The 6,475-nt window shown below is 42.2% G+C and overlaps 1 pseudogene; it reads left to right on the forward strand.

Moving 5' to 3' along the window:
- Positions 1–2,140: 2,140 nt before the first annotated feature.
- Positions 2,141–6,475, forward strand: part of LOC102833860 — a 141,793-nt pseudogene continuing 137,458 nt past the window's right edge.

Raw genomic sequence — 6,475 nt, forward strand, 5'->3', positions numbered from 1 at the left:
GACATAATGTATATGTATTTGGTCAGGGAGACCAGTTGGAAGGCTGTAGTAAGAGCGAAGATGATGGTGACTTGAGGCAAGTTCAGACTGTAAAGGTGACGGTCAGAACAGATTTTGGAAGTTGAGTTGGTAGAATTTATTAGTGGATTGGATGTGAGATGCAATAAGAATTAATGGCTACATCAGATCTAACTCTTAAGTTTTGGCCTGAACAAGTGGGTGGGTGGTGGTGCCATTTATCAAGATGGGCAATGTTTGCTGAGACTGTTAGGTGAGCAGCAGAGTTCGGGAAGGAAATCAAAGACTTTTTTGGTCTTATTAAATTTGAGTTGTCACCTTGAGTTTGTCCCTTTATAACCAGGACAGGCGTTTTTTCCTACACTGTTATTGTTGTTATTAGGTGCCGTTAAGTCAGTTCTGACCCACAGTGACTCTGTACAGGGTTTTTGAGGAGCAACCGGTGAGCTTGAACTACCAACCTTGTGGTTCAAGCCAACTTTACAATCCAGCGCATTAACCCACAGTGCCACACCAGGACTCCTTTTTCTACAATACTACCGCATCATTCATGATTTGAATTGATTACCTGCTATGTTCAAAGTTCTGTTCTACATGCTGAAGATGTAACACTGAATGAGCCAGACACAGCAGGGGCACTGTCACCAACAGTGCCAGTTGTTAGAACTAGCAACTATTGAGGTTCTACTATAGGCCGTGCACTATGAAGAACACAAAATGCTTTCAAATTAATTGCATAGTTTAGACACAGAGACAAAAAAATAATAATTGGTAGCCATGACTTAACTCAAAATACATTTATTTATTGAGTACCTGCTAACCATGCACTAACCATGCTACAGGCTGGGAGTACAGAGATGAATTAAATGCAACCCTGCTCCAAAAAATCTCACCTTCCAGTGGAGGTGACAGGTAGGTAAGCAAATGATTCCAGTCCAATGTGGTCAGTGCAAAGCAATATGGAAGCACAAATGTAATGCTTGACCAAGGTTATTGTCCTGCATTAAGGGATATTACCTAGAAGAGAAAATGTGCCAGCTGGCCTTGCAGGATGAGTTAGCCCAAAAGGAAGTGAGGACAGTCCTCACTAAGGAAGGAGTAGCAGTCAGAATCACTGGATGAGAAGGAGGAAAATAAAGGTGGGGCTGGTGCCAAGTTGGGGGGCTTGAGCTTTAACCTGTAAGTGGCAGGAAGCCACTGTAGAATTTTCTTCAGCAGAGAGAACTAGGTTTACATTTTATAGTTTCATTGATATAGGTGGCTTTCTACAGATTGAAAAGGTGGGAGACTGTAACGCCAGTCAGAAGGGGTGGCATTGGAGGACCACCACAATAGCTTGAGGTGACTGTACAAGAGGAATTGATTCCGCGTGGCCACTGTCCTGCAATCCTACAGACCAGGGTGGTCAGGAATGGTTCACCAGGAAGGAGATTGAGAGGGCTGAAAGGGGACCTTGAGGGAGTCTGGATGCAAGGGGGTCAAAAGACTGACAGGGAGGGTTCAAGGAGGGGTGCAGCACTGGTAACAAGCAGTAGAACGATTCCTTCATTATTTCGGCTTTCTTGTAGTCATTTAATCCTCACAGTGGTGTGGGTTAGGTAAACATCCCTCATATCAAAGGCAAGGAAATGAAGGGTCAGAGAGGTTCAGTCATTTGCCTAAGGTCACACATTGCCCAGTAGTGTGGGTTTTCACACCCTCTTTTTGTTCTTCTTCTCTCTCTCTCTCTCTCTGTCTGTCTGTCTGTCTCTCTCTCTGTCTCTCTCTCTCGTCCTCAATTTCCCCGGGCTGAAGTATTACCATCCTGAGGAGACCCTTGGTGTTATAAAGAAAAAGCTGGGAGGAATGAGTATGAGCAGGAGATGGGGTCAGAGCTGGAAGCCAAGCTCCTCCCACCTCCTGCACAGTCCTTGCCACAGACTCCAGCCCAGTAGCCCCCTCCCTGAGCTGGGTGTGCCCCTGCCCCCTGCCACTCCCCAGAGACTTGTCTCCCCTCGTTCTCTGAACCCCGGAGGGCCTGACAGCCATCAAGCCCATCATCTCTGAGATGAGAAAAGCTTGGAAGTAGACATCAGTGGTGGTGAGCTAAGGAAACACACAGAAGAGTAATTAAAGTGGGAGCATGATGGTGAGCTTTGCCTTTAATGGTTTGCAGCTGCAGCCAGTGCTTGCCACCCCCTTCGAGCTCTGCCTTGCTGCTGGGGCTGCCTGTCTGTATTTCGTATCCTGACCAATTAGATCCCCATGTGTGCTGCAGGCGTGAAAAAATAGAAAGTGAATAATTCTTCATTCCCTTGTGCGTGGCAAGCAGCTTTGATCCTCTCAGTGCCGTGGCCCTGTTCCATCCAAAATGCATCCCTTCTCAGTTTCCTTTAAAAAAAAAAAAAAGAAAACAAAACAAAACACAGTTTCCTTGTCTCGAAATGACATTAACCTCCACCCAGAGACCTGAGAAAGACCACATTCGTCTTTAGACCCTTCTGATCAAAGTTGGGTAGGTGATTTTTTTTTTTTTTTTAATTTGTCTGTTTTAAAATGTTTTTCTATAGTCTCTCCTTCCTAATACTGGTTGGTTGCCAATGTTTCCCGGCTAAAATCTAAAGGAATAGTCAATTAATATCAGGCTTCTGTAATATGGCCACCATTGCTTCATTTCAGAGTAAAGAGTCCTGGTGCGGTGCTGTGGGCTAATGCATCAGACAGCAAAGTCATTTCAACTGCAAGGTCGGTGGTTCAAGCTCACCAGCTGCTCATTGGAAACCCTATACAGGGTCGCTATGGGTCAGAATCGACTCAATGACACTTAACAACAACAACATTGTCTTTTAGGAATCCTGGTGTGGCGCTGTGGGTTAATGCGCCTGACTGGAAAGCCATTTGAACTGCAAGGTTGGTGGTTCAAGCTCATCAGCTGCTCCTCGGAAACCCTATGCAGGGTCAGAAGCGACTTGACGGCACTTCACAACAACAATTGTCTTTTAGGGCAGTCCTAAAAGACTGTGGTGCTGTGGGTTAATGCACCAGGCTGCAAAATGGGTTTGAACTGCAAGGTTGCTCCTTGGAAACCCTATACAGGGTCACTATGGGTCAGAACCAATTCCACGACACTTAACAACAATAATAACAACAACACTGTCTTTTAAGCAAGTGAAAGAAAACCCGTGTGTATGTGTGTGTGTGTGTGTGTGTGTATAGATAAGCAATTTCAAAAATGAGCAGAAAAGGAAGGAGTTAATAATTCTGGTTCATTTAAAAAGTGTGCTATATTTCAATGACTCTGGCTATAGATTCAAGTATTGACAACCTTTTATTATTTTGTAAGGACTGATATCTTGGAACCCTGGTAGCATAGTGAATTATGAGCTGGGCTGCTCATCGCTAGGTCAGTAGTTTGAACCTACCAGCTGCTCTGTGGGAGAAAGAAGAGGCTTTCTGTTCCTGTAAAGATTTACAGCCTCGGAAACCCTACACAGGGTCTCTTGAGTCAGAACTGATTCTATAGCACACAACCACCAGTAGCATCATGATCTTGGAGGCATAGTTAATAAAATTGTCACTGTTGTCAGCTGCTCTCACACTGATTCCCACTCATGTTAACTCCATGCACCGTAGGACAAAATGCTGCCTGGTCCTACATCGTCCTCACAATCAGCAGCTTGTTCGAGTCTATTGTTGCAGCTGTTGTACGAATCCTTTTCATATTGTTCTTTAGAGAGGCGGAAAAAATGATCACAAACTTTATATGAAGAGGAAAGACATCTTGGAATAACAAAACACTGAATAATAAGAGAAACAAAGTAGGAAACCTTTCAATCTCTGATTTCAAAAACTACTGCACAGCGACAGTGGTCAAAACAGTCTGGTACTAGTACATCGAAGGGTCTATAGATCAATGGAACAGAATTGAGAACCTAGAGGTACATTCATCTGTACAGTCAGCTGATTTTTGACAAAGGGCCAAACCACATTAAATGCGGAAGAGATAGCCTCTTCAGCAAATGGTGCTGGCAGAACTGGAAATCCATTTGCAGAAGAATGAAATGAGACCCATGTTTCACACCATATACAAAAACAATCTCAACATGGATTAAAGACTTAAGAGTAAAACCTAGAACTATAAAGATGATAAATGAAAAACTAGGAACAAACTTAGGGGCTCTAATACATACACTGTCAAACATTACAAAAAAATGCACAAGCAGTAGCAGATAGCTGGGACCTCCTAAAGATTAGAAACTTAGATGGCATCAAAATATTTCTCCAAAACAGTAAAAATGGGGAAAAACTTTTTTGCAATGACATATCAGACAAGGGGCAACTATCTAAAATATATGGAAAACTACATTGGAACTGACTGGATGGCACTTAACAACAGCAACACAATATCGATACAAGAAAAAGACTAACAACCCAATTAAAAAATGGGCACAGGACACGAACAGGCATTTCACCAAGTAAGACATCTAGGCAGCCAATGAATATATGAAGAAATCTTCACAATCGTTAGCCATTAGAGAGATGCAAATCAAAACAACAATGAAATATTATCTCATGCCAGCATTAACAATGAAGTTCAGAAAACAGAAAACAACAAATGCTGGTCAGGGTGTGGAGAGACTGGAACACGCCTACGTTGCTAGTGGAATGATTCAATCACTCTGGAAAACAGTATGGCGCTTCCTCAGAAAGTTGTCAATAGAAAAACCTTATGACCCAGCAATCCTTCTACTTGATATATATCCACAACAAATACGAGCCAGGATATGAGTAGAGATATGCACACCCATGTTCATCACAGCACTATTCACAATAGCAAAAAGATGGAGACAGCCTAAGGGCCCAACAATGGAAGATTGTGTAAACAAACTTTGGTATATACACACAATGGAATACTATGCAACCTTGAAGAATAACAATGACTCTGTGAAACACCTCATAACTTGGATGAACTTGGAGGACACTATGCTAAGTGAAATTAGTTAGATACAAAAAGATAAATATTGTATGAGACTGTTATTGTAAAAGCTTATGAAAAAGTTTCCATACTAAAATAAACATACTTTGATGGTTACAAGGGATGAGAGGGAGGGGAGAGTAATTCACTGGCCAGAGTATAGATACATGTTAGCTCCAGTGACACGGAGGACAATATATAAGGAGGGCAAAGAAAATACACAAAAAGAGGGGTGGTGACAGATGAACAATGAAGATAGGGGAAGACTTAGGGAGGTATGCATGGGTTAAATGGGATAGAGGTAAATAATGATTTATACACAACCTTGGAACAACAGTGTTCTATGAGTAGATACATGGATCAAGACATAGACTGAATGAGTAAAGGAGGGGAAAAATGTTTATGTGCTTGACTGTCTTGTGGATATTGGCTTCCCCTGCCTACTACTGACAGCAGACATTTTATGTGTGTGATAGAAATGAATATTGGGAATTATGATGACAGAAAACTTGTAAGCCTGCCTTCAGCTTATACATGAATGGATTCTCTAAAAGGGTAAATAGAATTTACCCAGGGAAATATTTCTTGTTAAGCCTATGTAGAGTATGGAGCTTTAGGTGGAATCCTGAGCCCTACTCAGAACCTTCTGAGTTGGGAAATTCTCATTTAGAAAGACCTGCAGATCAACCCAGAGCTGCTGGGAGAACAGAAGATTCTTATTGAAAGAAAGACCTGCAAGAGTCTAGGGCCAAGAGTAGAATGGCCAGCTTGTCTGAAGTGCAGGGAAGTGTGCATGAACTCCCAAACTTTCAGCTAGCACGCATTTGAGCTAGTTTGGAAGGTTACTTGACTAGAACTTGAAATTATGAAGATTAAGATTTTTGATACTGAGAAAAAGTGCAAATTGCTACAACTGAATGAACTAGACTTTTATCATGCATGCCGTGACTCAAAATTCCAATCATAATGGAAGGAATCTTTTTTAAAATTATTATTATTAAAATGATTTATTGTGAATTATGTGATAGTTTACATGGGAGAACATTAGCTTTACATTCATCCTATCATACATCATTTCATTGCCATGGTTATAATCCCCTCCATGCATCATCAACCAACCAAAGGGTATATACTACAAGCCTGCCCCTGGTCATCAGCACACAGCCCCTCTACCTTTCTGGGTCTAGAGTCCTCAACCTTTCCCTTTCTCCCTTGCTTCTCTGGGTAGTGTCCTGCACTCCGCTCTTCTCACTTGATGGTTCTAGGGACCTCTGCTTCTGGACTGCAAAGTCAACCACTCCCCTAATTTTGCTACAAAATGTCTACCTTTACATTGCCAACACTCACAGTCTGTCCTGATAGCAATTATTCACTATTGTGCCACATGAGTGCCATCCCCATCTCTTTTCATCATCCCCGCTCAAACAGATAGGATATTACTCAGTGGAGACTCTACCATCCTCTGCATCCTCTGGATCTAGTCTCCCTCTTGAAAGCTTGTAA

The sequence above is a fragment of the Chrysochloris asiatica genome, unplaced genomic scaffold (genome assembly GCF_000296735.1).
Source record: "Chrysochloris asiatica unplaced genomic scaffold, ChrAsi1.0 scaffold00224, whole genome shotgun sequence".
NCBI classification, from domain to species: domain Eukaryota; kingdom Metazoa; phylum Chordata; class Mammalia; order Afrosoricida; family Chrysochloridae; genus Chrysochloris; species Chrysochloris asiatica.